This window comes from Oncorhynchus clarkii, chromosome 4 (genome assembly GCF_045791955.1).
Source record: "Oncorhynchus clarkii lewisi isolate Uvic-CL-2024 chromosome 4, UVic_Ocla_1.0, whole genome shotgun sequence".
Classification (NCBI taxonomy): Eukaryota; Metazoa; Chordata; class Actinopteri; order Salmoniformes; family Salmonidae; genus Oncorhynchus; species Oncorhynchus clarkii.
In genome coordinates, this window is record NC_092150.1 from 16,236,281 (window position 1) to 16,253,948 (window position 17,668).

At 43.4% G+C, this 17,668-nt stretch overlaps 1 protein-coding gene across 1 annotated transcript in view; it reads right to left on the reverse strand.

Annotated features, from left to right (window-relative positions):
• Positions 1–17,167, reverse strand: part of LOC139406508 (DENN domain-containing protein 2A-like) — a 54,478-nt gene extending 37,311 nt beyond the window's left edge. The window contains exon 1 of the mRNA XM_071149168.1: positions 16,830–17,167. The gene's annotated coding sequence lies outside the window, so the exon portion shown is untranslated. The remainder of the gene's footprint in view (positions 1–16,829) is intronic.
• Positions 17,168–17,668: the final 501 nt, after the last annotated feature.

The following is a 17,668-nucleotide window of genomic DNA, read 5'->3' on the forward strand; positions in this document are numbered from 1 at the left end:
ACACTCCGCTGCCCATGTCCCATCCCAGGCCCAGCGGGACACCCCCTAGCATGGTGCGCCTCTGCTCAGTCCTGTCGCCCCTGCCCCCTCCCTCCATTGTTAGCCAATGTTAAAGGATGGACAGCAGACAGAAACAGAACTCGGTTCGCCACAGAATGAGACATGAACTCAAGGGGATAGCACAAACAATACAATGTTTCAATCCAATCTAAAAATAACATTGACGTGTATTTTTCACACCCAGTACCACATGTATTGTTATTGTATAAGGGAGATACCAAGTCAGTTGTTCAACTGAATGCATTCAACTGAAACGTGTCTTCCACATTTAACCCAAAACCTCTGAATCAGAGAGGTACAGGGGGCTGCCATAATCGACATCCACGGCACAGTGGGTTAACTGCCTTTTTCAGTGGCAGAACAACAGATTTTTACCTTGTCAGCTCAGGGATTTGATCCAGCAACCATTCAGCTACTAGCCCAACACTCTAACCACTAGGCTACCTGCATACAGCTGTAAGTAGTCCCTTATAAGACAAGGGTGTCTAGTGTCTACCCCACAAAAAAACTGCAAGAGTGAATGAAATATTACCACATTGGGTCCCCAACAGCCAACCTCACAGGATATAGAGTAATTATAATGAACAGCCATAACCCCAGAGACTAACCACTCTGCCATTTCAGAAGCCATGTATTGTTTTGTTTGTCCTTGTGTTTTTTGATGACAGACACCTAGACAGAGAGGAAGTGTGGATGACAGGATGTGGGTTAAGAGCACTACTTCCTGTGCCCTCGCCAACCCACTCACTATGGTGTAGGCAGATAAACTCCCACTGTAAGAACCCAGAGACCTCTTTTGACAAATGGGACAGTTCCTCTGCTCTGCTCTCCACAAGGATACAGAAGGCGGTTCCATGGTCAATGAAAAAGGCCTGATTCCTCTCCACCTGTCAAAGCTGAGCTTGTAAATGTGCAGAAAACCCCACAGTTATCAGCCAGGAAACCGTAACAGGCTTTTAATAGTAAGGGCTTTTCTTCTATTCCTAGTGCAGCCCATTCCACATCCGACTGGCGCTGCAAATGGTGCGGCTAGCAGGCTAACAATGTGCTTAAAGACTAGGCTCCAGATGCAGAGGTTTAGGGTGAAGTTACTGACACCATGGTCTGATAAGCAGAGAAAAGAAGAAGAAGAATAAACTGGTGTGGGCTCAACTCTACTCCTTGGTCCTAAGTATAGAAAGTAGGGATGTGTACAGTTCTTACAATATTAAAATATCTGAACGGACAGTATTAATTTTTGTGTGAACATAATTCTTTGCGAGAAAAAAAATTCTAGCCTATTATAGGCCTATTTTAACCTGATTTTAACACTGAAAAGGCATTTTCTAAATTAAATTTGAATATCCATGTTACATTGTTACATACAATGATATACATCAGGTATATTTCACTGGTCATCCCCAAAGCCAACACATCCTTTGGCCGCCTTTCCTTACAGTTCTCGGCAGCCAAAGACTGGAACGGAAAGCTAGAGACTCATATCTCCCTCATTAACTTTAAGCATCAGCTGTCAGAGCAGCTTACCGATCATTGCACCTGTACATAGCCCATCTGCAAATAGCCCACCCAACTACCTCATCCCCATGTTGTTATTTTTTTGCTCTCTCTACTTGTACCTCATCATCTGCACATCTATCATTCCAGTGTTAATGCTAAATTGTAATTATTTCGCTACTATGGCTTATTAATTGTCTTATCTCCCTAATCTTATTACATTTGCACACACTGTATACAGATTTTCTATATTGTGTTATTGACTGTACGTTTGTTTATCCCATGTGTAACTCTGTGTTGATGTTGTTGTCTCACTGCTTTGCTTTATCTTGGCCAGGTCTCAGTTGTAAATGAGAACTAGTTCTCAACTGGCCTACCTGGTTAAATAAAGGTGAAATAAAAAAACAAAAAAATGTACCATGGCATTTCTAATGATTCATTTCATAAAGCAAACTTTTCAATGTAGTTTTATGATGTGCACGATGCAAACCATAAAAAAGACCGATAGCCAACTGCCGTGTAGCTTGTTGGTAACATCAACATGTTAAATGTGCAACCAGAGGGGGAAACAACCAGAGGGGGAAAAAATTCTAGATCACCTGTACTCCACACACAGAGACGTGTACAAAGCTCTCCCTCGCTCTCCATTTGGTAAATCTGACCACAACTCTATCCTCCTGATTCCTGCTTACAAGCAAAGATTAAAGCAGGAAGCACCAGTGACTCAGTCTATAAAAAAGTGGTCAGATGAAGCAGATGCTGCACTACAGGACTGTTTTGCTATCACAGACTGGAACATGTTCCGGGATTCTTCCGATGACATTGAGGAGTACATCACATCAGTCACTAGTTTTATCAATAAGCGCATCGAGGACGTCATCCCCACAGTGACTGTACGTACATACCCCAATCAGAAGCCATGGATTACAGGCAACATTCGCACTGAGCTAAAGGGTAGAGCTGCCGCTTTCAAGGTGTGGGACTCTAACCCGGAAGTTTACAAGAAATCCTGCTCTGCCCTGCGACGAACCATCAAACAGGCAAAGCGTCAATACAGGGCTAAGATTGAATCATACTACTCCGGCTCCGACACTTGTCTTATGTGGCAGGGCTTGCAAACTATTACAGACTACAAAGGGAAGCACAGCCGCGAGCTGCCCAGTGACACGAGCCTACCAGGCGAGCTAAATCACTTCTATGCTCGCTTCGAGGCAAGCAACACTGAAGCATGCATGAGAGCATCAGCTGTTCAGGACGACTGTGTGATCACGCTCTTCATAGCCGACGTGAGTAAGACCTTTAAACAGGTCAACATACACAAGGCTGCGGGGACAGACAGATTACCAGGACGTGTGTTCCGGGCATGTGCTGACCAACAGGCAGGTGTCTTCCCTGACATTTTCAACATGTCCCTGATTGAGTCTGTAATACCAACATGTTTCAAGCAGACCACCATAGTCCTTGTGCTCAAGAACACAAAGGCAACCTGCCTGCACAAGCATTTCGCTACACTCGCATTAACATCTGCTAACCAAGTGTATGTGAGAGCTTCAAGTTTCGTGGTGTCCACATCAACAACAAACTAGAATGGTCCAAACACACCAAGACAGTCGTGAAGAGGGCTCAGGAAACAAAAAATATTTGGCATGGGTCCTGAGATCCTCAAAAGGTTCTACAGCTGCAACATCGAGAGCGGTTGCATCACTGCCTGGTACGGCAATTGCTCGGCATCTGACCGCAAGGCACTACAGAGGGTAGCGCATACGGCCCAATACATCACTGGGGCTAAGCTGCCTGCCATCCAGGACCTCTACACCAGGCGGTGTGAGAGGAAGGCCTTAAAATTGTCAAAGACCCCAGCCACCCCAGTCATAGACTGTTCTCTCTACTACCACATGGCAAGCGATACCGGAGTGCCAAGTCTAGGACAAAAAGGCTTCTCAACAGTTTTTACCCCCAAGCCATAAGACTCCTGAACAGGTAATCAAATGGCTACCTGGACTATTTGCATTGTGTGCCCTCCCAACCCCTCATTTTACACTGCTGCTACTCTCTGTTTATCATTTATGCATAGTCACTTTAACTATACATTCATGTACATACTACCTCAGTTGGGCCGACCGACCAGTGCTCCCACATATTGGCTAACCGGGCTATCTGCATTTTGTCCCGCCACCCGCCACCCACCACCCGCCAACCCCTCTTCTATGCTACTGCTACTCTCTGTTCATCATATATGCATAGTCACTTTAACCATATCTACATGTACATACTACCTCAATCAGCCTGACTAACCGGTGTGTGTATGTAGCCTACGTTTATAGCCTCGCTACTGTATATAGCCTGTCTTTTACTGTTGTTTTATTTCTTTACCTACCTATTGTTCACCTAATACCTTTTTTGCACTATTGGTTAGAGCCAGTAAGTAAGCATTTCACTGTAAGGTCTACTACACCTGTTGTATTCGCACACGTGATAAAAAACTTTTCTTTGATTTGATTTGTTTATGTTTGCCAATTAACGTGGCAAAGACGCTCAATGTGTAGCAAGTGAAGTGAGAGTTCACTAATGCAATGCACAATGGAATAAAATTATGGAATTAAAAGTTAGCAAAATGAGAAGGAGTAGGCTATCTGAATGGGTTTGGGGAGAAAGCACAGCATGTGGCCTCATTTAGCCTAAATAGCTATAGTTGGTTAGCTTAGCTAGCTAGCCTCTCTAGTGTACTCCAGTTAAGACAGGCAATGCTATATGAGATGACAAATAACATTGTGGTGGATACAAGTTAGCTAGTCTTGGCTGTGGCAAAGTTTGCTAGTCTTGGTTCTCCCTCCGTCGGCTCGCTACACACACCACCCTATATAACCACCGCCAGCTGCAGCAATAGGTCACCAGCCTCTCCCTCGTGCAGCAGTGCTCAGGTTAAAAACTTAGCTATGTTTATAAAAACACATCTATTTTGAATATCCAGATATCAGACAAAAATGAATTATACTTTTCGAATAGTGAAATCATTTCAAACCCCTATCCCAAATGGAAAGAGTAACTTTGAGAGCAGAGGAGAAGAGGAGAGGTGACAAGAGGAACAGAACAAGGGAAAAGAGACAGAACAGAGAATAGCAAGAGAATTGAAGAGAAAACAAGAGAAGGAGAGGAAGATGAATTGGTGAGAGAGAGAAGCAGAGAAGTAAACGATCCCTATTCAACCCATCTGGATCACACTCCTACACACTCCCTCCATCCCCTCCTCTACAGGCCTGTATTCCCCTCCTCCTTGCAGGCAGAGACTCCTACATGTTGCTGCTCCTCACTCATCCCAATCTGCTATCAATTACCCTCCTGGCTCCACTGACCACAACCAATGCCAGCCAATCCCAAAGCCTGCTCTACTGAGTACATCTAGTTAGCTACAAATCTGGCCCTCGTTTCCCAGTTGCAATGTAATTTAAGGGTTATAATGTACCAGAGTGTGTTTAGAGTGTTTCCCAAACAAGCACATAGAAAGAATGTTCGCTAAGTGCGTTGTTAGACGATATATAGTGATAGGATCGAAAGAAAAGCAGCGCTGCTCTCGGGTCAGCTTTCTCTATTCAAATCTTACCTTAATAACATTAGAATTATTCCACAATACTGATGATGGATCAGCTTCTAGAGCAAGGGTCGAAAACAGGCAGCCCGCAGGCCAAAACTGGCCAGGAAGGGATTTTTTTTGCCCCCAGGAATTCAGCAAAAAAAATGTTTAATTCGCTAAGACAAAAATCTGAATATACATCTCTCCGGTAAGAAGGGTGGGGTTATATGTTTCATGATTAACGACGATGATTGTTACGATGGTGTAATCGTAACAACATACAGAAACTGAAGTCCTTTTGTTCACCTGACCTAGAATTCCTCACAATCAAATGCCTACCGTATTATCTCCTAAGAGAACTCTCCTCGGTTATTGTCACAGCAGTGTATATCCACCCTCAAACCAAGACAAAGACGGCCCTCAAGGAACTTCACTGGACTTTATGCAAACTGGAAACCATATATCCTGAGGCTGCATTTATTGTAGCTGGGGATTTTAATTTGAGAACTAATTTGAGAATAAGGCTCCCTAAATTCTATCAGCATATCGAACGCAGTACACGAGCGAGTAACACACTCTAACTTCCACGATGCATACAAGGCCCACCCCAGCCCTCTTTTTGGCAAATCTGATCATGACGCCATCTTGTTGCTCCCTTAATATAGGCAGAAACTAAAACAGGAAGCACCGCGCTTAGGTCTATCCAATGCTGGTCTGACCAATCGGATTCCACGCTTCAAGATTGTTTCGATCACGTGGACTGGGATGTGTTTAGGGTAGCCTCAGAGAATAACAATGAAGTATATGCTGACTCGGTGAGCGAGTTTATAAGGAAGTCTATAGGAGATGTTGTACCCACTGTGACTATTAAAACCTTCCCTAACTAGAAACTGTGGGTGGATCGCAGCATTCGTGCTAAACTGAAAGCACGTTCCACTGCATTTAATCATGGCAAGACAACTGGGAATATGGCTGAATACAAACAGTGTAGTTATTCCCTCAATAAGGCAATCAAACAAGCAAAGTGTCAGTATTGAGTCCAAGTGGAGTCGCAATTCAACAGCTCAAACACGAGACGTATATGTGGCAGGTTCTACAGACAATCACGGATTACAAACAGAAAACCAGCCCCGTCGTGGACATCGACGTCTTGCTTCCAGACAAACAAACACCTTCTTTGCCCGTTTTGAGGATAATACAGTGCCACTGATCCACTACCAAAGACTGTGGGCACTCCTTCTCTGTGGCCGACGTGAGTAAAACATTTACACATGTTAACCCTCGCAAGGCTGCCGGCCCAGACGGCATCCATAGCCGCGTCCTCAGAGCATGCGCAGACCAGCTGGCTGGCTGGTGTTTACGGATATATTCAATCAATCCATATCCCAGTCTGCCTTTCCCCACATGCTTCAAGATGGCCACCATCAATCCCAAGAAAGCTAAGGTAACTGAACTAAATGACTATCGCCCCGTAGCACTCACTTCTGTCATCATGACGTGCTTTGAGAGACTAGTCAAGGATCATATTACCTCCACCCTACCTGTCACCCTAGACCCACTTCAATTTTCTTACCTCTCCAATAGGTCCACAGACGATGCAATCACCATTCCACTGCACACTGCCCTATCCCATCTGGACAAGAGCAATACCTATGTAAGAATGCTGTTCATTGACTACAGCTCAGCATTCAATAGTATAGAACCCTCAAAACTCGACCCCACCCTGTGCAATTGAGTCCTGGACTTCCTGACAGGTGATGAAGGTAGGAAACAACATCTCCGCTGATCCTCAACACTGGGGCCCCACAAGGGTGCGTTCTCATCCTCCTCTCTGTTCACCCATGAATGCGTGGCCTCGCACGCCTCCAACTCAATCATCAAGATCAACAATGACGAGACAGCCTACGAGGGAGGAGGTGAGGGCTCTCGGAGTGTGGTGTCAGGAAAATAACCTCTCACTCAATGTCAGCAAAATAGAAGAGATGATCGTGGACTTCAGTAAATAACAAAGGGAGCACCCCCCTAACCACATTGATGGGACAGCAGTGGAGAAGGTGGTAAGTTTTAAGTTCCTCGGTGTACATATCACAGACAAACTGAAATGGTCCACCCACACGGACAGTGTGGTGAAGGCGCAACAGTGCCTCTTCAACCTCAGGAGGCTTAAAAAACGTGGCTTGAATTAAAAAACCATCACTAACTTTTACAGGGGCACAATTGAGAGCATCCAATCGGGCTGTTTTACCACCTGGTACGGCAACTTCACCGCCCACAACCGCAGGTCTCTCCAGTGGGTGGTGCGGTCTGCACAACGCATCACCGGGGGAAAACTACCTGCCCTCCAGGATACCTACAACACCCGTTGTCACAGGAAGGCAAAAAACATAATCAAGGACAATACCCACCTGAGCAACTGCCTGTTCACCCAGCTTCCATCCAGAAGGCGTGGTCAGTACAGGTGCATCAAAGCTGGGACTGAGAGAAAAAAACACCTTCTATCTCAAAGCCATCAGATTGTTAAACAGCCATCACTAGCACAGAGAGGCGGCTTCCTACTTACAGACTTGATATCATTGGCCACTTTAATAAATGGAACACTAGTCACTTTAATAACGGCACTTTAAGAATGTTTACATATCTTGCATTACTCATCTCATATGTATATACTGTATACTGTATCCTTCACTATATATTCTATACTATCCATTGCATCTTAGCCGCTCTGTCACTGCTCATCCATTTATTTTATATATTCTTATCCCATTCCTTTACTAGATTGTGTGTATTAGATTAGATTAGATTAGATGTTGTGGAATTTTTGACCTGTTATTATCTGTTAGATACTACAGCACTGTCGGATCTAGAAGCATAAGCATTTCGCTACACTCGCAATAACATCTGCTAACTATGTGTATGTAACCAATAACATTTGATTTGATAATGAAAGACATCGAGGCAAAGATGACAGGCCTAGTCGCAAACTGGAACTCAATTGATTGAACACAAAGTTTATTTCAATATGATTGAAATAGGCTACATGGGCCTATATAACCTATGTATATTTAAATGCACTCATTTCGGTTTTCATTTTAAGCATAATTGTATCCTTTCTTTTATCCTTTTTTGGTAATGATTGCAAATACTTTGACAACTTGTACAGTTGAAGTCGAAGGTTTACATACACCTTAGCCAAATACATTTCAACTCAGTTTTTCACAATTCCTGACATTTAATCAGAGTAAAAATTCCCTGTCTTAGGTCAGTTAACATCACCACTTTATTTTAAGAATATGACATGTCAGAATAATAGTTGAGAGAATGATTCATTTCAGCTTTTATTTCTTTCATCACATTCCCAGTGGATCAGAAGTTCACATACACTCAATTAGTATTTGGTAGCGTTGCCTTTAAATTGTTTAACTTGGGTCAAACATTTCGGGCAGCCTTCCACAAGCTTCCCACAATAAGTTTGGTGAATTTTGGCCCATTCCTCCTGACAGAGCTGGTGTAACTGAGTCAGGTTTGTAGGCCTCCGTGCTCGCACACGCTTTTTCAGTTCTGCCCACACATTTTCTATAGGATTGATGTCAGGGCTTTGTGATGGCCACTCCAAAACCTTGACTTTGTTGTCCTTAAGCCAATTAGCCACAACTTTGGAAGTCTGCTTGGGGTCATTGTCCATTTGAAAGACCCAGTTGCGTCCAAGCTTTAACTTCCTGACTGATGTCTTGAGATGTTGCTTCAATGTATCCACATAATCTTCTTGCCCCATGATTCCATCTATTTTGTGAAGTGCATCAGTCCCTCCTGCAGCAAAGCACCCCCACAACATGATGCTGCCACCCCCGTGCTTCACGATTGGGATGGTGTTCTTCGGCTTGCACGCCTTCCCTCTTTTTCCTCCAAACATAACGATGGTCATTATGGCCAAACAGTTCTTTTTTTGTTTCATCAGACCAGAGGACATTTCTCCAAAAAGTACGATCTTTGTCCCCATGTACAGTTGCAAACCGTAGTCTGGCTTTTTTTTATGGCGGTTTTGGAGCATTGGCTTCTTCCATGCTGAACGGCCTTTCAGGTTATGTCAATATAGGACTCGTTTAACATTGGATATAGATACTTTTGTACCTGATTCTGCCATCATCTTCACAAGGTCCTTTGCTGTTATTCTGGGATTGATTTGCACTTCTCGCACCAAAGTACGTTCATCTCTAGGAAACAGAACGCATCTCCTTCCTGAGTGGCATGACAGCTGCTTGGTCCCATGGTGTTTATACTTGCGTACTATTGTTTGTACAGAAGAATGTGGTACCTTCAGGCGTTTTACAATTGCTCCCAAGGATGAACCAGACTTGTGGAGGTCTACAATTTTTTTTCCGAGGTCTTGGCTGATTTCTTTAGATTTTCCCCTGATGTCAAGCAAAGAGGCACCGAGTTTCAAATGATGTCAATTAGCCTATCAGAAGCTTCTAAAGCCATGACATCATTTTCTGGAAATGTCCAAGCTGTTTAAAGGCACAGTCAACTTAGTGTATGTAACCTTCTGACCCACTGGAATTGTGATACAGTGAATTATAAGTGAAATAATCTGTCTGTAAACAATTGTTGGAAAAATGACTTGTGTCATGCACAAAGTAGATGTCCTACCTGACTTGCCAAAACTATAGTTTGTTAACAATACATTTGTGGAGTGGTTGAAATTTTAACGACTCCAACCTAAGTGCATGTTAACTTCCGACTTCAACTGTATGTGTAGTCAACTTCGTTCTGAAGTTATCGGCAGTCAGTCAGACAGATATACTCTTAGAAAAAGAGGTGCTATCTAAAACCTTGTGCTTCTACATCTGCATTGCTTGCTCTTTGGGGTTTTAGACTGAGTTTCTGTATAAGTACTTTGTGACATCTGCTAATGTAAAAAGCGCTTTATAAATACATTTGATTGATTTGATTGATTGGTTCATAATCTGTCCCCATAGGAGAACCCTTTGAAGAACCCTTTTTGTTTGCAGGTAGAACCGTTTTTGGTTCCAGGTACAACCCTTTTGGGTTCCATGTAAAACCATTTCTACAGAGGGTATTATGTAGAACCAAAACGGGTTCTCCTATGGGGACAGCCAAAGAACAATTTTGGAACCCTTTTTTCTAACAGTGCGAAGGTTTTTAAGAGCCACGTTACTAAGGAAGACTCTGGGAAACAACCCGGCTACTAAAGATACATCGTTAGAAGAGGTTCTGACGATGATCTAAACGCTACGAAGGCGCTTGTAAAGCAGGCTCTGGCCTATATTAAATGATCCAACCTTGCTCTACTGAATAGCCTACGCCTACAACTCTAGCGTTCTTTAGTGGAGCCGAGATTTCTTTCTAAATACATCTAGCTACAACTTCGGCATGCATAAGCTGATCCAAACCTGCAGGGCCTTCTTAATAAAGCTACAACTTTGTCTGATGCAGCATTAGTTAATCCATTCCTGCTCTTGTGTTCACTGCATCAGACTTACTCAAGAGTTGTCTTTTCTAGATACACAACATCAATCAGAAAGTATTGCGCAACACAGTGCTTTGCTGTGGATACATCAAGCTATAATGTAAGTGAAAGTGCAAAGTTCATAGGGCTGTAAAAAAAAAAATTTGCCCAGTGACAGTCAGGTCATTAACTAAAGGGCTTGCCAAATAAAAGCAGCGTTGGAAGTTATGGAAGTGCTCCTGGCTGTGAGTTTCCTGTGTGGAGCTGAGGCTGTGGATATAGGTTTCACAAGGGGTGGGATACGCTATGCAGCAACAGGTAAAAACATATGCAGCTCACACACCCGATGAAGCTAGATGAGGTTTCACCTGCCCTCAACCACAATGAGAGGAGTGAGAAACATTTCTTATATTTCAGATAATGCTAGTACCTATTGTTGGAAGACCCAACTGCTCCACAAAGGAAATGTGCTATTCAATACTCTAACCCAAGATCAAACAGCTGATGGAAAAACAAGTTTTATTAACAATTAACTGTTGTCTCTTGAAATTATTTGTGTTACTTTGAAAGTAGAACATTACCGACATAAATCCCTTGCTGCTAGTTCTCACTATTGCCAATCAATTAGACCTGATATAGTCCTGCATATCCCTTCAACAGTGTATATGGTGCATTGGAACCTCTTCACTTGTTCTCTGGTCCAGGATCAGTGTTCTCCTCCTTGCCACAGTCTCCCTCAGATGAGCTCACTGACAAATTTCGCCCACATTTCTGGGGTTCTGCCTGAGAATTCCCAGCAGAATTCCTGTTCCCATCCCATCCCATCCCCACTCCGCACGCCTGTGCAGAACCGATTTTTATAATTCCCTGGCTGCTTCCAGAGGGCTGGTGCGAGGTGAGAGCTTGGGAAAATGGTCTTCTGGAGACAAAGCGCAGCAGAGCAGATGATTTTGACCCCTACTCACCCAAAGCCCGGCAACTGTGAGCTTAAGCTAAGAGAGAACTCAAGAGAGATAAAACCTAAATAAAACAACACAGAGTGTAAGCCAAAAGAGAGCTCATAGAAAACTGAAACAAAATAGCTGTGCAGCAGGTAGTGTGATCTTGTTGGAGACAGACAGACACTGCAAGCGATCAAAGGCATGATCAAAGGTGCCAATCTGCAGTGTGTGTCTACTGGCTAGACTACTAAAGCCAAGCTCATTAAGGTGTTACACCTGGGTGAATCTCCAGACATTCTTTGAATTCTCATCAAACAGTGGATCTGTAATTGTCAGCAGCATTCTTTTCAACAGTTTTTGTTTTCTGTTTAAAAAAAAAATTATTAAAAATTGAAGTTTGACATTATATTTGGTTTATTTGGATCTTTTAACTGAAACATTGGAATAGAAAGCGCTACAAATTGTGTCAAAAATAATAACTTAAGATGCCACCTATTCTCCAAACAAGATGGTATATTCCATTAATTGTGGTAGTTGGAACAACCGAGAGCCGAAAGTAGGCTACATGTTTTATTATACATGGAATAATATTATTTTCCACCTTTACTGTGAGCCCAGCGCAGAGCATGGCCACAGCAGCCAAAGTCAACAAGCTGTGTCCTCGGTGTAGCCACACAAGAACGACCCTCTGGGTAGAGTTGCCAGTTCCGCTTCCAAACACACACATTCCTTCCAAACAAGAACGTGCCCAATACTCTAATTCTCCCTCTGTGGCGGTGGTGGCGAAAGGGACTGAAGCCCAGGAAAAAAAAGTGTGCGTGTGTGTGTCCGCACATGTGTGTGTGAGACACTGCCAGTAGACACACAGGCTGCAGAGTTGCCCAGAGCCAGCCAACAACATTGGGGTTTGGATGGGCCACATTATGACTGGTTAGCTCTTCTACCCCACATCTAACAGGGTGCAGTACAGACTTACCTGACTCTGCCTTCTTTCCCCTGGTAGGCTACGCTACACTACTGTAATGCACTGTAGTTACTCTATGCAAACAAAACAGCAGGGAAGCGATATTAGCTGTCATGTCTTGTTAAATGATCTAATTGAAATCACAGCACCAATTTCCCCACAGCCACAGTCTGTCTTCCTTTTACTGCACGTTTCAACACAGCACTGAGGCACTGAGTCGCTGTGGAACTTATCAGGCTACGCTGTCCTGACAGTATTTTGATATGGTCTTGGATGGTGTGTGTGCATGCGTGAGTGCATGCCTGCATGCATGTATGTGTATGGTGAGTGTGGGCTACAGATGAAGCCTTAGTGTGATAATGTCTAAAGCTTTAGGCTCGCCCTACCTCTCAGACAATACACCAGAGCACATCAGGAATTCCTTCACTAACACCGCAGGACACATTCGGACTGTGTCGCCATGGTAACCACAGCAGCTTGTCCATGGCAGCAGTCTGTGGGCCCCAGTAGGTTCCTGTAAGAGGGCGATATGGCCGTGTCCTGCTCAAAGACCTGCTGTCACTGTTTTAAACTCAGAATAATGGACACGTCACATATGTCACACACACACTATAAATGCATCGCATAACCCTACTGCTTGCGAAGAGACAGCTTGCTCTGTCATTGACGAAGTCTCAGTGGGCACCGATGATAACAATTTAGGACTTTTGGCCCAGCACTGTTATGACTCAACACATGTGATACACAGAGATGAATTTATCCAATACAAGATGATTTCACAAACCAGCTAGGATTCAATTGTGACATATGACACAGTTGACACGATATTAAACATCTGTCTTTTGAGTTCCTTGAAAAAGAGGTTTACAATGTCGCTGTATTGAGAAAACATTCTCCAAACATCTACTGGGATTTGAGACTGCACGAGCTCTTTCATTTGCCTTTTGGATTTATGTGTGTGTGTGTGTGTGTGTGTGTGTGTGTGTGTGTGTGTGTGTGTGTGTGTGTGTGTGTGTGTGTGTGTGTGTGTGTGTGTGTGTGTGTGTGTGTGTGTGTGTGAATGATTGAGTAAGTGTCTGGCTGGGGAAACCTAAATCTACAAAGGGAAGCAGCGAGCAGCATTGCGCCACATAGAGTCATCCTGCTATTCTCTTTCTCCACTCCAGAGAATGTTAACAGCCCTTCCAATCAAACAGCGCAGTATGTCTGATAACAACAAATAAGGGGTTCTTGCTCCCCAACAGTCCTGACTTACTACAGGATTATAGGTAATTTAGTACCATGACCTCTGTAGCTCAGTTGGTAGAGCATGGCACTTGTAACGCCAGGATAGTGGGTTTGATTCCTGGGACCCATACTTAAAATGCATGCATGACTGTATGTCACTCTGGATAAAAACTTCTGCTAACTGGCAAATTATATATATATTATGTTACAAACCAAAACAGAAAAACAGACTCTCTCTCACTAACGGCCTACAGTACTTCTCACCACAGAACAAAAGGCACTCTTGAAACAGTACAAAAGTGCCCTGCAGTACAGAACTCCTGGTTGAATTAACTAAAGAGATAATCAAGACCTTTGAAATATCAAACTAGCTATCATCACCACAAAACAGCAACCCACTGGGGACACACTGGTTGAATCAACGTAAACTTAACATTATATTGTCTTCTGTGCCCAATGGGAAGACTCATGACATGTCTGATGGAACTCCAGTTGTCAATGTCCCACAAAAATCCAGTTGTTTATGAAGGAACATAGAAAAGCAAATGGAACATTGCGCAGTAGGAATTAGTGAGGACCTGGGGGAGGTCAAAACCATTTAAAGTAATGAATGATAGCTATCTTTTAAAAGCAAGTCCTGTAAAAACTCTGGAGAGGTTCCTGGTAAACTGTATGCCATGACATCACACAGAGCTTTCTATGTCTCTCGTACATCTTTCAAACCAATACGTTTTTCGTCTACTTTTCTTTATATATTGCCAGCGACAAACCCTATACTTTTATTTCCACTAACCGACATAGTCATGATTGAGGTAAAGGTCAGGCACTGACGTTGGCCGATTAGGCCTGGCTCACAGTCTGCGTTCCAATTCAACCCAAAGGTTTTTGATGGAGTTGAGGACAGGGCTCTGTGCAGGCCAGTCAAGTTCTTCCACACCGATCTCAACAAACCATTTCTGTATGGACCTCGCTTTGTGCACGGTTGCATTGTCATGCTGAAACAGGAAAGGGCCTTCCCCAAACTGTTGACACAAAGTTGGAAGAACAGAATCGTCAAGAATGTCATTGCATGCTGTAATGTTAAAATTTCCCTTCACTGGAACTAAGGGGCCTAAGCCGAACCATGAAAAACAGCCTCAGACCATCATTCCTCCTCCACCAAACTTTACAGTTGGCCCTATGCAATGGGGCAGGTAGCACTCTCCTGGCAACCGCCACACCCAGAGTCGTCCATCTGACTGCCAGATTGTAAAGCGTGATTCATCACTCCAGAGAACGCGTTACCACGGACCCAGATTCCAATAGTGGTGAGCTTTACACCATTCCAGCTGACGCTTGGCATTGCACATGGTGATCTTAGGCTTGTGTGTGTCTGCTCGGCCATGGAAACCCATTTCATAAAACTCCCAACGAACAGTTCTTGTGCTGACTTTGCCTCCAGAGAAAGTTTGGAACTCACCACTTAGTTCCTAGACATTTCCACTTCACAATAACAACACTTCCAGTTGACCGGGGCACCTCTATTAGGGCAGAAATTTGATGAACCGACTTGTTGGGAAGGTGGCATCCTATGACGGTGCCATGTTGAAAGTCACTGAGCTCTTTAGTAAGGCCATTCTACTGCCAATATTTTCATTCAGTCCAGCTTTCCTTGAGGAAGCCCCCAACTGGTGTTATGGTAATTGTATTGTGTAGCAGCATTGTTAACTTCAGTTCACCCTACTTCTCCAGCCACCATTGTTTCCACCAAACAGTTTATATCGCAACAAACTCTTGTGCTATACTACCCAGAGCTTACCTTCACAGGTTTAATGAAAAGTCAACAGAGTAGCTACCTCTTCCTCCAGAGAGAGAATGAGATGCACAGCCAGGGCTGAACTGCTCTCTCTCTTGCTCCCTTTCTCCCTTGCTCTCTCTCTCTGTCTCTCTCTCGCTCTCTCTCTCTGTCTCTGTCTCTGTCTCTCTCTCTCGCTCTCTCTCTCTCTCTCGTACAGTATAGTTCAGTACAGTACAGTAAAGTAGAGTATTGTTCAGTACAGTACTTTATTGTACTCAACTCTAGTGTGCTCTACTGTGTATTGTCCTGAATTCTACTCCACTCTATTCTACTGTACAGTACAAGACAGTACTGAACTATACACTACTTGTTTTTACTGTACTGAACTATACTGTACTTTTCTTTCCTTTACAATACTGTACTCTACTGTGCTCTACTGTACTGTACTGTATTGTACTGTACTGTACTGTTCTGTCCAAACTTGTGAAACATAGACATCTATGATTGGTTTTTCTGAAAGATTATTTTTCTGGAAGATGTGTTCTAAGACCCCCTTTTCATCTGTTTGACCAGAAATCAAAGCCCTTGCTTATTCTTAATTTCTAGGATGGAAAATTGAATATATATATATATTTTTTATATGCCTTAATAATTAAAAAAATAAAATTAGACACAGCTTTCATTTGATACCCAATTTGACATGCTCATATGAACTTTACATGTTGGTGGTCAAAGTACTATCAAAGTACTGTACAAACATATACAAAAGCACACGTGAAAACACACAAGCTCACATGCATGCATTGCACACAGCCACACACACAAGCATGCACACACCCACATCTGCATTAACCCCCTTTTTATTTGCACTGACTCTATGCACACACACACAGTACTCTGCTGCTACTCTGTTTATTATCTATCCTGATTGCCAAGTCACTTTTACCCCTAGCTACATGTACATAATATTACCTCAATTACCTCGTACCCCCAGCACATTGACTCAATACCAGTACTCCTTGTATAGTATCGTTATTGTTGTTTTATTCTGTTACTAATCCCATGAAAATGTTTAGAAAATGTTTCTGATTTGATTTGACGTATACGCATACAACCGACACACAGATACTATACCTGTGCATAGTGTGTGGAGTTCAAAATATACAAAACAGTCAAACTTACAATAAATACACATTAAATATGCATGTTACTGTTTCAGTCCCATAGTAAAAAAAAGATTCACAGAAAGTACAAAAGGAAATCCCCCCAAACCAAAACACATACACACACAGTTAACACACACTGTTTAAAGGCTCATTTTGCCATACCTTTCTCAGCTGGATGAGCCCTGTAGAAGTGCTCTTGCACTGGTTTTTCATTTTGTGAAATCTGACACTGGATGAGGCAGCATTCACTCGCATGATTTCCTTTAGATCAAAATGTCATTTATCCCCTTTCTCCTTCGGTTTTACACCCCTACCCCTGCCTCCGAGCTGCTCTCTCACTTAACATAGCCCCTTGCCTCTTCTTCCAAGCAGCCAAAGAGCTTCTCCAAGTTTCTCCACAAACTTGTTTGAAAAAGGACTAGGCAGTCCCTCCCCTTTCAGCCTAAATGTTTTCAGTTATTCTCTCTCAAACACTCACTCGGACTATCTTCTCTTTCAATGATGTTGCCTCTCTCTCTCTCTCAAACTTTCCCACCCCTCCTCTCATGGCCCCCTCCCTCCCTCTCTATAGTACCTCCCTCCCTCCCTATAGTACCTCCCTCCCTCCTCCTCTCCGTTTCCATCATCAGCTCAACCCATACCCCCAACCCCCCCACCGCTGAACTAATCTGCAGCTGGCTGGGAGAATGAAGCCCTGGTTTCCAGGGAAACGGAGTGTCCTGCTCAAAGGAGGAATGGAGCAGGAAGGGGCAAAACTGAGAATAACTGAAAACATAAATAAGGGCCTCCTCCGGGAGCCAATTAAAAGCTCTGAAGGGCCTCTCTTCCTCTCTTTAAGGGGACAGTGGGGGCCTGGCTTTCCTGCCCTCCACTGTCTTTATCTCTTATAGTAGCTTTTATTTACTGACCAGTGACCAGTCCACAAACCACCCAATAGAACCACAGCAGCAACATGTGTTTAATGCAATATGTTTTGGTAGCTACAAATGGCCCGTTGTTCC